This window comes from Bicyclus anynana, chromosome 26 (assembly GCF_947172395.1).
Source record: "Bicyclus anynana chromosome 26, ilBicAnyn1.1, whole genome shotgun sequence".
Lineage (NCBI taxonomy): Eukaryota > Metazoa > Arthropoda > Insecta > Lepidoptera > Nymphalidae > Bicyclus > Bicyclus anynana.
The window spans coordinates 7,199,111-7,211,781 of NC_069108.1; the positions used below are offsets into that span (position 1 = coordinate 7,199,111).

Here is a 12,671-nt window from a genome sequence, read left to right on the forward strand (position 1 = left end):
GCGCATACCACTGCGCCACGGAGGCCGAGTGAAGGAAATGCTCCTGAATTGAACTTAAGACCTCGCACAAAAAACGACGAAATGAAACATATTATCAGTATACGCTACACATGAAGGAGTTAGCACGCAGAGCAAAGGACATATCCCAAAATGGGCCTTTATTGGTTATAATTTATAAGCAGGTCGATTGTATTTTTACGAATAGTCAACAAATTGCTGTTAAGAAAATAATGTTCAGAGTTTTTGGAACCCGCAATAATTAGATAAAATTTTTTTTTTTCGCTCCCTTGTCTACAAATTAAATATAGACAATACAATCAAAACAGCCAATAAAAACACATGGAATTGAATTAATATCCGGTGTAATATGTCAATGTCAATGAATATTGTCATGTTGTCAATAAATATGACAAAAGTTAAAAAGAAACATTAAATCGTAGACAGAGAAGCATTAAACAAAAAAACCTTAAACTGTTACAAACGCCATAAACGAACGCTACTACACGAAGATCACTGACAATCTGTCAGGGTGTGAGTTACAAGCATGTTGCCATGATAAAAAATCTTAATTAATGTTGTCAGCTAATGAAAAAATTACATTTTATATAATTAATTTAAAAAATGCGGGTTCCAATTTTTTATATCATTTTAAGTTTTAAGTTCTATATTTTATGTTCTTTTAAGATAAAAATAATTTGGTCTGCTTACTTGACACTAAGAATAAAGGCCCAGCCTCCATACAAAATTGGGACATGCCCTTTCCCGATTACGTATGTGTGCGAATACATCATAGATGGTATTAAAGATCATGAATCAAACAAATCTATATTATACGGTGCTACTTCATATCCCGTATTTCTTTAATCCAATATGCCACATACATATCTAATTTAGAGTATCGATATACACAAAACACACACCAATTTTGTTATAAACCCAAGAATCGTCTTGATGATTAACATTAACAACGATTATTCATTATAAATTAAGATAACTCTTCTTGCAGTCGGGTAAAAATATATTAATATAAGTGTCAATATTATATGAAATTCTGCATTCATATGTGGACAGCAGACATTGAAATTTTTCCAAGAGACCATGATATGTATGGCTGAGAAAACCAAAACGTAACTAAGGCGCATTTTAAACCTATTGCATGAAACAAATCATTAGAATTTGTACACCAATGTACCACAATAATGACAATTTTTGATCGTAGTACGAAGATTTGAATATTGCTGTAGAGTATGCACAGCAATATTCAAATTATTTTATGAAATTTTGTGTATACCATACATAAAATGTCATATTACGAGAATTGAGAGTACAGGAATGATTTTTACGCTACTGTCATTTATGAAACCTGCACAACAGAATTTCAGATATTTTCAAGATTATTTCCAGAGGCAAGTAACCATGAAATGGCTGAAGAAACCAAGATGCAATCACGGCTCATTTTAAACCCATTGCATGAAGCAAATTATTAGAATTTGTACTCCAATGTACCACAAAGATGACACTGTTTAATTGTGGTACGAAGCTTTGAAATAATTTGAATATTGCTGTACTTACTCTACAGCAATATTCAAATTATTTTATGAAATTTAGTACATATTACGAGAATTGAGAGTACAGGAATGATTTTTACGCTGTCATTTATGAAACCTGCATAACAGAACTGCAGATATTTTCAAGATTTTATTCAGAGGCAAGTAACCATGAAATGGTTGACGAAACCAACTTGCAACTATGGCGCATTTTAAACCCATTGCATGAAGAGAATCATTAGGAATTGTACTCTAATGTACCACAATGATGATATACGCATATACAATCATATTCCAGAGAGTTTAAAAGGGTTAGATCAATTCAGGAAATGGTCAAAATACTCTTGGATAAAGTATTACACAGTGGCAGTTCCATAATGACAATTTTTTTATATTAATAACATGTAAATGAAGTACCTAATGTTATGACAGTATTACCCTTGGTTTAACACGTTGTACGCCATATCACCTACCGGTGAGCCTAGCTTACATTGCCATTCGGGCCAAGCCAAAATTAGGTAATCGGTAATTTTCATCAACTTGAAACTTTTATTCCAAAGGTAATAAAATGAAGTAATATGGATGGAAAATAATAATTACAGACTTTTACCGTGTAGTTTTTAAGATTTCGTCAAAGGCCCACCGGTGAGTCCCGTGGCCTAGCGCAAAGGAATGTCTGTTTTCCGTTGTCGGGGGCCGCGGGGTCACGATGCGGCCCACCCCCGCGCGCGCGCGCCGCTTTATCAGTATCGCACGCTTTGTCGACACGTAAGGATCTTTTCCCGTAAAAATGGATGAATTTGATTTTGAGCTAACGCAAGAGGATTTAACGCAATTGGAAAATATTGAGATAAATTTTCTGAACCACAGTTTTCAAATAGATACAGATGATGAAGACGTACTTCAACCAACGAAAAGAAGATGCCGCCGAATTGTGTTGTCAGAGAGTGAAGATAGCGATAGTGAAATTATAAGGATTATTGCCGATAATATTGGTAAGTCACTTTTTAACTTAAACCACCTATTGCCCACGGCTTTACTTGCTTTATGCATATTCGTTTGACATATTCTATCGTGTTTCTTCTGCTCTCATGGCAATCGAGACACATACCTACCTACATACCTTCTTATTAACTACTATCTACTTATTTTAGCCGTTTATTGTTGTTTTTTATAAATATGCAGATAAGAGTTACTTTTGAATTTAGAGCTACGAGTAATAGTATTAATTTAAGAGGTGTAAATGTAGATCAATGTAGGTACCTAAACAATTGTATTTTTTGGTTCAGGTAATACATCGCCATCGGACATCTGGTCCAAGCCTAAAGGTAACCAACGTAAAGTAATACCTTTTACTGAACATCCTGGCCTTTCAACTAATCTATGCTTGAGCATGCGTAACAAATCTCCAGCTGATTTTTTCATACTAATGGTTCCAGACAGTATTTTTCAAGAGATAGTTGAGCTAACAAACCAATTTGCAACTCACAAAATTACCAGCTTTAAAGAAAGTTCACGCTTTGCAAGGCTTCGGAAATGGGTTCCAACAGATCTTGCAGAAATAAAAAAGTTTTTTGGCCTTATCCTGTTTATGGGTATCACAAAGCTTCCTAGATTGGCGGAATATTGGTCAACGAATGTCATCGTAGGTCATCCGTTTCCACGCACAATAATGTCACGGAATCGTTTCGAATTAATATTACAAATGCTTCATTTTTCACAAAACGATGAGACCAACAAAGATGACCGCCTCCATCGTATTAGATATCTTTTACAGGCATTGAATGAACGATTTCAGATGCATTATACACCCGGTCAAGACCTATGTATAGACGAAAGTGTTGTCCCGTTTCGTGGCAGGATTGTATTTCGACAATACAATAAACAAAAACGCCATAAATATGGAATCAAAGAATTCAAATTGTGCTGTGTACCGGGATATACTTATAAAATAAGTATATACGCAGGAAAAAATAACGAAATTACAAATACTACCCCTTATAATGTTGTTATGGATCTGCTTAGCGGTCTTCTAAATAAAGGTTATACTCTCTATACCGATAACTGGTATACCAGCATTGCATTAGCCAGGGCTCTGCTAAAGAACGAAACTCATTTAGTGGGAACAATCCGAAAGAATAGGAGGCATCTACCCAAGAAAGTCGTAAGTGCTAAACTCAAGAAAGGAGAATATATCGCCAGAGAGAGTCGAGATGGTATAACTGTCATGAAGTGGAGAGACAAAAGAGACGTGTTGGTGTTGTCAACCAAACACTCAGATCGATTTGGAATGATAAAAAAACGTCAGAACACTGTCATGAAACCGCAGATTATAATCGACTACAACAAAGCTAAAGGAGCAGTGGACTTATCGGATCAGATGGCAGCATACTCCTCGCCGTTGCGTAAAACTGTGAAATGGTACAAGAAGTTGGCTGTGGATTTATTACTAAATACTGCAATGGTAAATGCTTTGACACTGTACAAATCAGTGACTAAAAAAAACATGCAAATGGTAGACTTTCGAAGATTTATAATGATGAATCTTTGCGGAGTCCACGAAGATACTGTACCTGACCAGAGGCCCAAGCGAATAAAACACTGCTTGGAAAAAAAAGATGGTATGTCTAGAAAAGTCAGAAGGACATGCCGCCAATGTTATGCAGACAACGTAACAGTCATGGGTAGTAAACAGGCTAAAACTAAGACGATAAAAGTGGTTACTTATTGCCAAAGCTGCCCAAATAAACCTTTTCTTTGTTTGCCTTGTTTCAACAAGATCCATAAATAATTTTTTTGTTGACGTAAATAAGTCTTAAAATTTGTATTTGAATAAATATTTGATTACTATTATGTAGTTTTACTATTTATAATAAAGTTAAATATTTTTTTCCACCGCATGGTTAACACAACCCATCAGCGTCATCACAAATACCTCGAGAAAAACTAAAAGTTTCTATCCGATTTGAAAACCATGCCGTCTGTATTGGCTACAGGGCCACGCGGCTCACTTCCGTACGCGTTTTACTTCATAGCTGCATTCTGTGGCTTGTAGGAAGCGGTTGCAAGAAACATCTGACGCGGCTCACCGGTGACCCCCATGGCTTAAATGGTTTAGTACGAGTAGGCTCACCAGTGAGCCCCGCGGCCTGATTGGTAATACTTGATTTTTCATAAAGCGATCAACGTGTTAATCTCATTTTATTATTTTTGTTTCATTGACTTTAAATTATGAAATGACATTGTAAATATTGGGGGGTGGCCTGCTGCGCGCGTCCGTAGGATCTACCATCTCATCCTTTCTGAGATCCACCCTACACGTGCCCCTGGGTGGTGCAAAACGCGCAGGGATATCTCGGGCGGGGGATAAATAAAATTAAACTTCTTAAAAAATCTATTGTGGAAGGATCTGGGAGCCCACCACATTATTTTAATCCCAAGAAAACCCCAACTCACCATGACAACAGTGCAAGTCGCGAAAAGCCGAGCCACATGGCGCAACATCGTGAAGAAGCAAGCTTGTGATAGGGGTCACGACCCTCAGTAATGAGGAATACGACGCAAGGAGAACAATGGCTTGCATACCTATGAGGCAGATTGTGTATGAACATTAAAATGAAACAATATCTGTATATGACCAGATTCTGGCAATAAATGATTTATGATTCGATTGTTAATACGAAGCAAACTTGAATATTGCTGTACTTACAGCAATATTCAAATTATTTTATGAAATTTTGTGTATGGAATACACTAAATTGTGAGGTTACAGGGAAAATTCTTACGCTGTCGTCATTTATGAAACCTGCATAACAGAACTGCAGATATTTTCAACATTACTTCCAGAGGCAAGTAACCATGAAATGGCTGAAGAAACCAAGACGCAATCACGGCTCATTTTAAAACCATTGCATGAAGCAAACCATTAGGATTTGTACACCAATGTACCACAATAATGACATTGTTTGATTGTAGTACGAAGCTTTGAATATTGCTGTAGAGTATGTACAGCAATATTCAAATTATTTTATGAAATTTAGTGTATTCCATACATAAAATTTAATATTTAGAGAATTGAGAGATTTTACTTTAATAACTGTTAATATGTCAACTCCAAATAAAGAGTATAGAAAGAAAAAAAACAATTTTTTGCTAGAAGCATTGCTACCAGAAAATGCCAAAGAAAACAACCCTAACCCATATTATACAAGAGTTATTATATTTCTTGCTCGGAACTCCAGATTGTCCCTGGAAAACAAGCTACTTGTCTATAAGACAATAATTAAACCAGTATGGATGTATGGAGTCCAAAAAAAAAAAAAAAAAAAAGAGAATTGAGAGAGTACAGGAATGATTTTTACGCTACTGTCATTTATGAAACCTTCATAACAGAACTGCAGATATTTTCACCATTATTTCCAGAGGCATTTCAAGATAAAGACCTTGAAATGCCAACTGTCTGTGAGGAAATCAGTAATAACTGCAAAAAGCATAAAGAAAGGCTAATGAGACATCCTAATCGCCTCGCTAGCTCATTGTTGGTAGCGCTGCAAATTAAATGCCTGAAGCGAGCTGACGTGCTTGATGACTAGGTGACGGCAGAGCTATGGCTCTCCTGTCAGAAACCGCCCTAAAGTCTCACAACTCACCTGCTTAAAGTCCAACGACTGATTGCAGATCCAAAGAGAAAAAAAAAATAATATTTCCAGAGGCAAGTAACCATGAAATGACTGAAGAAACCAAGGCGCAACTGTGGCGCATTTTAACCCTTTGCATGAAGCATTGTCACTCAACAGAATATAGGCAAAAATGCCTTAATGGAAAAGGTCATCAAATTTGAACATCAGAGCTACCATTCTCCAAGGAGATGAAACAAAGCAGAACTTTTTATTCAAAATGCTTTTATATTATAATCTGCTTTATCAAGGAATCAGACGGAACTGTGACAACTGACATTAAAGGCTGGTTAGGTGCCTCAAAGAAGAATATGAGACGCAGACTTCTTCTTCTTTCTTTTCTGGGCCTTTTCCACACATAGCCACTAGGGTTGGCCGTTGTACGTCGGACCATTAGGTGCTGGTCCCCACTGGAGTTACTCCAGCCAACTGATCTCGCTCCAGAAACTTAGGTAGCCGCCCAGGTCATGGAATACCTCATGGAATGTTGCTGCCAATTGCGGCTGCGTGTGCTTCTGTTTGTTTGAAAAATTTCATTTTCTTTTAGGCATAGTGGCTCTGCAGGTCTTCATGAGGTCCCTGTGGACCGCTACCGATCTATTGTGAACGCCACTGACTAGTTCCCATTATTGGTTGCAGCCAGACACAGGGGCAGTTAAAATGTTCATTTTTCGGTATCAAGCAGCAATAGCATTTTTTTTTTTAAATTTTTATTCTTTACAAGTTAGCCCTTGACTACAATCTCACCTGATAGAAAGTGATTATGTAATCTAAGATGGTAACAGGCTAACTTGTTAGGAGTAGGAAGACAATCCACACCCCCTTTCGGTATCTACATGACATTTTACCGGAATGCTAGATCGCTTGGTGGTATGTCTTTGACGGTAGGGTGGTAAATAGCCACGGCCTAAGTCTCCCCACCAGCCAAAATAAGGCAGAGTAATGTTGTATCTTCTGCTTTCAAAATTAGGAGTAGCGGCTCTGCAGGTCTTCAAGAGGTGACATTCACCGCTTCCAATCTATTGTGATGGCTCGAATCTGACTTTTCCCCTCCAATACTGGTTGCCAGGTAAAGCAGCAATTACATATATCTGTAGCAAAGCTTGTGATTATACAAGTATGTTTTAAACTTCATCTATTTGTTTTACTACTCTGATGCTTTGCTATTAAGCATAAACCAAACATAGTTTCTTGGAGTCCTTTGATGTGTAGAGGTTTCCTTACAAATTGTAGTTCTGATGTCAGGAACTGAAAATGTAAAAACAATATTTTGTATTAATCTATATTATTAATGCTGTGCACACTTGGCCAGCATCAAGGATTAAGGCCTAACCCCTCTCATACATGAAGCCTAGTTCGGACTACTTTAGTATTTTAGTCGAGTACGAACAATTTTTGGATTTACGCTAAAATCGTTCGTACTCGACTAAAATACTAAATTAATCCGAACTATTAATGAGGAACACTATGAGGTAAAGTTTTATTTTTTTTCTTCTAACATCATTGCATCACACTGATTGGCTGGCTGATGATAAAGTTTACATTATTGAATCAACTTACTTTAAATTCAAGGAGGCATTCGAGGCACGCGAAAGCTTCTGGACGAATCAAGAAGTGTGTTCCCTGATCCTGTTCTTCGTTCTACGGCGGATAACATCTTACGTATAAACACCAATTTCAGAATGGAGTAATGGAAATTGAGTACTTATTTAACTGCAACCACTTTCAAATTTACTTTTAACATGCTACAAAATATAATAAAATAATCTAAAACATTAACATTATCAATCAACGTCAAGTCAAATGCAAATGGCTTGAAATTGAAAAGTTGAAAAAAAGACAAAACTCAAAACTTCAAAAGACAAAACAAGATGGCGATCACAGATTATTAGAAACTGGCCTGGCGTTATGCAATCTGTGGTGCGATCTGCGAAGAATTTGAAGAAAAACGGTTGGCGGAAGCGAGCGGCGGCGGAGCCATAGAGGAATTAGAAAATGGAGATGCATCAACAATTTATAAAAAGAATCGATTCTTTTGACGAAACAGTCAAACATCGACCAGTAATCGAATATTCTATGTATTTAATCTGTGGATAGTCTAAGCAATGTGTTTGTTAGCCTGTATAAAAATTACGCGTGTGTGTATTGCGAGTCAAATTTATAGTTGTGTGTAGTGTATGGACATAGAATATTTTTAATGGTGTTGAATATTTTCGATGTGTGAGTTTACCTCGTCCCCCTACCTACCCTTACCTAAAACGACAGACAATTTTGTTCGTGAATTTAAGTGCGATTCATCTCCATTTTCCTCAGACCAATTATTGTATAGGACCTGCCTCGCTAGACGTTACTTTTCTGTCAAAGTATATGATCAACGATCTAATGCGATTATAAAAACTGTCTCTATAGAATCGATGTTAAATAGTTGTAATCGTGTTCGTCGGTTAAAGAGCTTCATAAAAATACCTTTTCGTGTAATTGAAAAATTACACGATAAAACGGGCAAAAACTTCTAGTTTAGTATAAGATATATACCAAATCTAAGCTCGTTTTCTTCAGTAAATGACAGACAATTTTGTTCGTGACTATGAGTGCGATACAGGTCCTTCTATAATTGGTCTGAGCCATTTCCTAATTCCTCTATGGCCTAGTACCGCGGTAAATACAGATTAAATACTTCTACAAATAACTAATTTAGATACTGGCTGACTTAGCCCGCGCAATTTGATTTGAACGATTGTTATTTTTTAGAGTATTGGCAAAGTATTGGTAGCTACTCGTCACTCGTCATTATGTTATGGTAGTCATCTTTTATGTATGGTATCTATGATGGTCATATAGGATTTAAAAGCTTCCTACCATAAAGACAAAAAGACCATACCTTCTTCATTAAATAACAGCTATTTAAATAAGTCTAAATCTTTTACTTAATTTGTTTTATTATGATTTTTGTATTTTCGTTTTTTATTAAGTTCTATGTACCTACTTATCTAATTAAAGCATTTAATATATTATTATTTTTTCGCTGAAATATATGACTTTGGTTCGTCTGCGGATTTTCTCATTCGCTTACTCGCTCATGACGCTTTAGTATCTGCAAATGTAGCATCGCGAGCTCCACTAAACATTTGACCAACATGAAAAGCGGGCTTAATAATTAATTAATAGGCTAGTTGACACTTTTTTTTAATGGTCATAAATAGTACATCCACTCCTACTAGATTGAAAACAAAAATTTCATATGTTTTTGAAACGTGATTGCATGAAAATTTTAGTTTATAAATATGTTTTTGACTATACGAGCCAAAACCCCTGTCGGGCATGACAGTCTATATTTCAACTGTTTCATGACGTCACTATATCAAATCCTTTACAAACGGAGCGTTTGACAAAAATATTAGATAACAAATTAATTTGATGTTTAATATACGGCCTCCGTGGCGCAGTGGTATGTGCGGTGGATTTACAAGACGGAGGTCCTGGGTTCGATCCCCGGCTGGGCAGATTGAGATTTTCTTAATTTGTCCAGATCTGGTTGGTGGGAGGATTCGGCCGTGGCTAGTTACCACCCTACCGGCAAAGACGTACCACCAAGCGATGTAGCTTTCCGGTATGATGCCGTGTAGAAACCGAAAGGAGTATGGATTTTCATCCTCCTCCTAACAAGTTAGCCCGCTTCCATCTTAGACTGCATCATCACTTACCATCAGGTGAGATTGTAGTCAAGGGCTAACTTGTAAAGAATAATAATAAAAAAAAACTTCAACATCAAGTTACATTGAAACGTCACACGTTTTTTAAGTTTGGAAAATTTGTAAATACATGATTTTTTAAATTAAGTTTTATAAGAAAATCCTTAAAATTTATTAATTGATATCGATATATTCCATGTACTATGCGAAATTAATGTTGTTTATAATAAACTAGCGGACGCCCGCGACTTCGTCCGCGTAAAAATTGATGTAAACTTCTCTACCTCTACCTTACCCTGCTCGTAAACCTACCCAACCCTACCCTACCCTACCCTACCCCTACCTTACTCCTACCCTACCGCTAACGCTAATCCTTCCCTCCCCCATCTTACTCTACCCTAACCCTACCCGTAACCTATCCATACCCTATCCTACCCTACCCCTAATCTACCCCTACCCTACCCCTACCTTACTCCTACCCTACCGCTAACCCTAATCCTTCCCTACCCCTACCTTATCCCTATCCTAACCCTACCCTACCCGTACCCTACCCCTACCCTACCCTACCCCTATCCTACTCCTCTCCTACCCTATACGTTCCATATCTTTCCCCTACCTCTACCTTGCCCCTACCCTACACTACCTCTACCTTATCCGTACCCTACCCTCCCCTACCCTACACTTTCCCTAAATTACCCCTACCCTACCTCTATCCTACCCCTTCCCTACCTCTATCCTATTCCTACCCTCAGCAAAATTGGTCCAGCCTTTTGTGCGTGGTGCAATGACCAAAAGACTATAATTTCCCAAACGACTGCTATGCTAATACTATAAAGAGGTATAGTTTGTGTGGTTGTCGGGGGTAATCTCTGGATCTACTGGACCGATTTAGAAAATTCTTTTACCAATAGAAAGCTACATTATTTGCGAGTGTCATAGGCTATGTTTGGTCCTCATATTCACACGGGAACGGGAACCTCGTAATTGAAACCGCGGGGCGTCATATAGCGGCATTTCTGCGACTTTCAGAAATTTTGTATTATCTCCGAAACTATATAACTAATTAACATACTGTAAAGGACAAATCTTATCTCTATAATATCCTTGTGATTATTAAATCATTTATTTTGATAAGGATTTAAGTTTAGTTGTGTAAATAATGACGTAAACCTTAGTTTAAAATTTAAATAATTTATTAAAGTACTAAAGGTACTATATCTGCTAAAATATAAAAGATAGATATATGGTGTCGCGGACTTTTTTGTAGAACTTTTAAAGGTTCAAAAAGCCTCCATACATTTATTTCAGTTATATGCAATGGTTGAGGCAGCGCATGCGAATAAGTAAGTTTTTCGGTCTGACCTGTAAGAGAAAACCCGCGATATCTCAGTAGTTATATATGATAGAAATATAAAATATAGCCTATAGCACTCCCCGATAACGTAGCATTCTATTGGTGAAAGAATTTTTAAAATCGGTCCAGTAGTTCCGAAGATTACCCCATTTCAAAAAATTGTTACAAACTTACAAACTTACAAACTTACAAACTTTACCTCTTTATAATATTAGTATAGATATATGAGTCAACGACCCTATTATAATAGTTTGTCAAATCTTTGGACCAATATGTATCTAAATTATTGACCTTGAACCCCATGTAAAGTATCTTCACACGATGCTTTCTATGCTAAATCACCTATTACCATATATTAGCCTATTTATATTATTATTCAAGCCTATTTAACGGCCAGGCCTCCCTCCTTATAGGAAAGGGGATATGAAGCTAAGACCCAGCACACTTCCAATGCGGTTTGGCGGGTTAAGGTGAATGTTAAATTAATTTATTTGCTCCTAAAGTATCTCTAATTTTACCAATTTCAGTATTGTAATGTATTTCATTAGGCACATGTGTTGTAATGTAAAGTAAAACGCACATGTGCTGTAATGTAATTTAAAACGTTAATCAGCCGGCTAAAAGCGAACGGTACTTTTTTATGACTTAAATAAGTGTGTGTTATAGGTTGGTGCTAAATATAAAAATACGTCATACATCATGCCGATCGCGACCAACACACGATCAGTTTTATCGGACGTCAAGCCATTAGCGCTGCAGGCATGTGAGTTTACTTGATCGTCAGTGGCTGTCATAACACCACGTGATTGCAGCTAACGCCTAGTTCGGACTACTTTAGTATTTTAGTCGAGTAGGATAATTTTTTTTTTGGATTTACCGCCCAATAATCGTTCGACTAAAATACTAATGTAGTCTAATGTTCTCTAAGCGCTAATCTTAAGCTTAGTTCGGACTACTTTAGCAATTTAGTCGAGTAGCGTAAAATTTAGCTGCTAAACGTATCTTAACACCAAAAATTTAGTCGAGTACTAACCTACGTTTAGCAGCTAAGAACGCTACTCGACTAAACTGCTAAAGTAGTCCGAACAAGCCTTTACCTAAAACCTATTGAGAATTAAATATTTTTGCAATCTTATTCAATAATTACGAAATCCGTGTGACACAGCTTTTACATTATTACGTAATATTTATTAAAGTGATTGGCATATAGAGTTACTGTAAATGAGCAAACAAAGATGTACTTAAAACACTCAATCATAGAATTCATTTTATAAAGGACTTATAACTAATTTTCTATAACGTGCTATTAAAAATAAACCTTAACTTGTAAGAAGTATGGTTCAAATTGCATTGCAATGTCTTATTTACCACTGCCACTGTTTATTTGTTGTTGTCAATCACT

General features: G+C 36.7%; 1 long non-coding RNA gene across 1 annotated transcript; it reads right to left on the bottom strand.

Annotated features, from left to right (window-relative positions):
• Positions 1 to 4,362: 4,362 nt before the first annotated feature.
• On the bottom strand, positions 4,363 to 8,063 carry LOC128199593 (uncharacterized). The gene is made up of 2 exons (XR_008252184.1): positions 7,784 to 8,063; positions 4,363 to 7,471 (listed from the first exon to the last, which is right to left on the bottom strand). It is a non-coding gene; the product is annotated as an uncharacterized LOC128199593 (long non-coding RNA).
• Between the last annotated feature and the right edge of the window lie 4,608 nt (positions 8,064 to 12,671).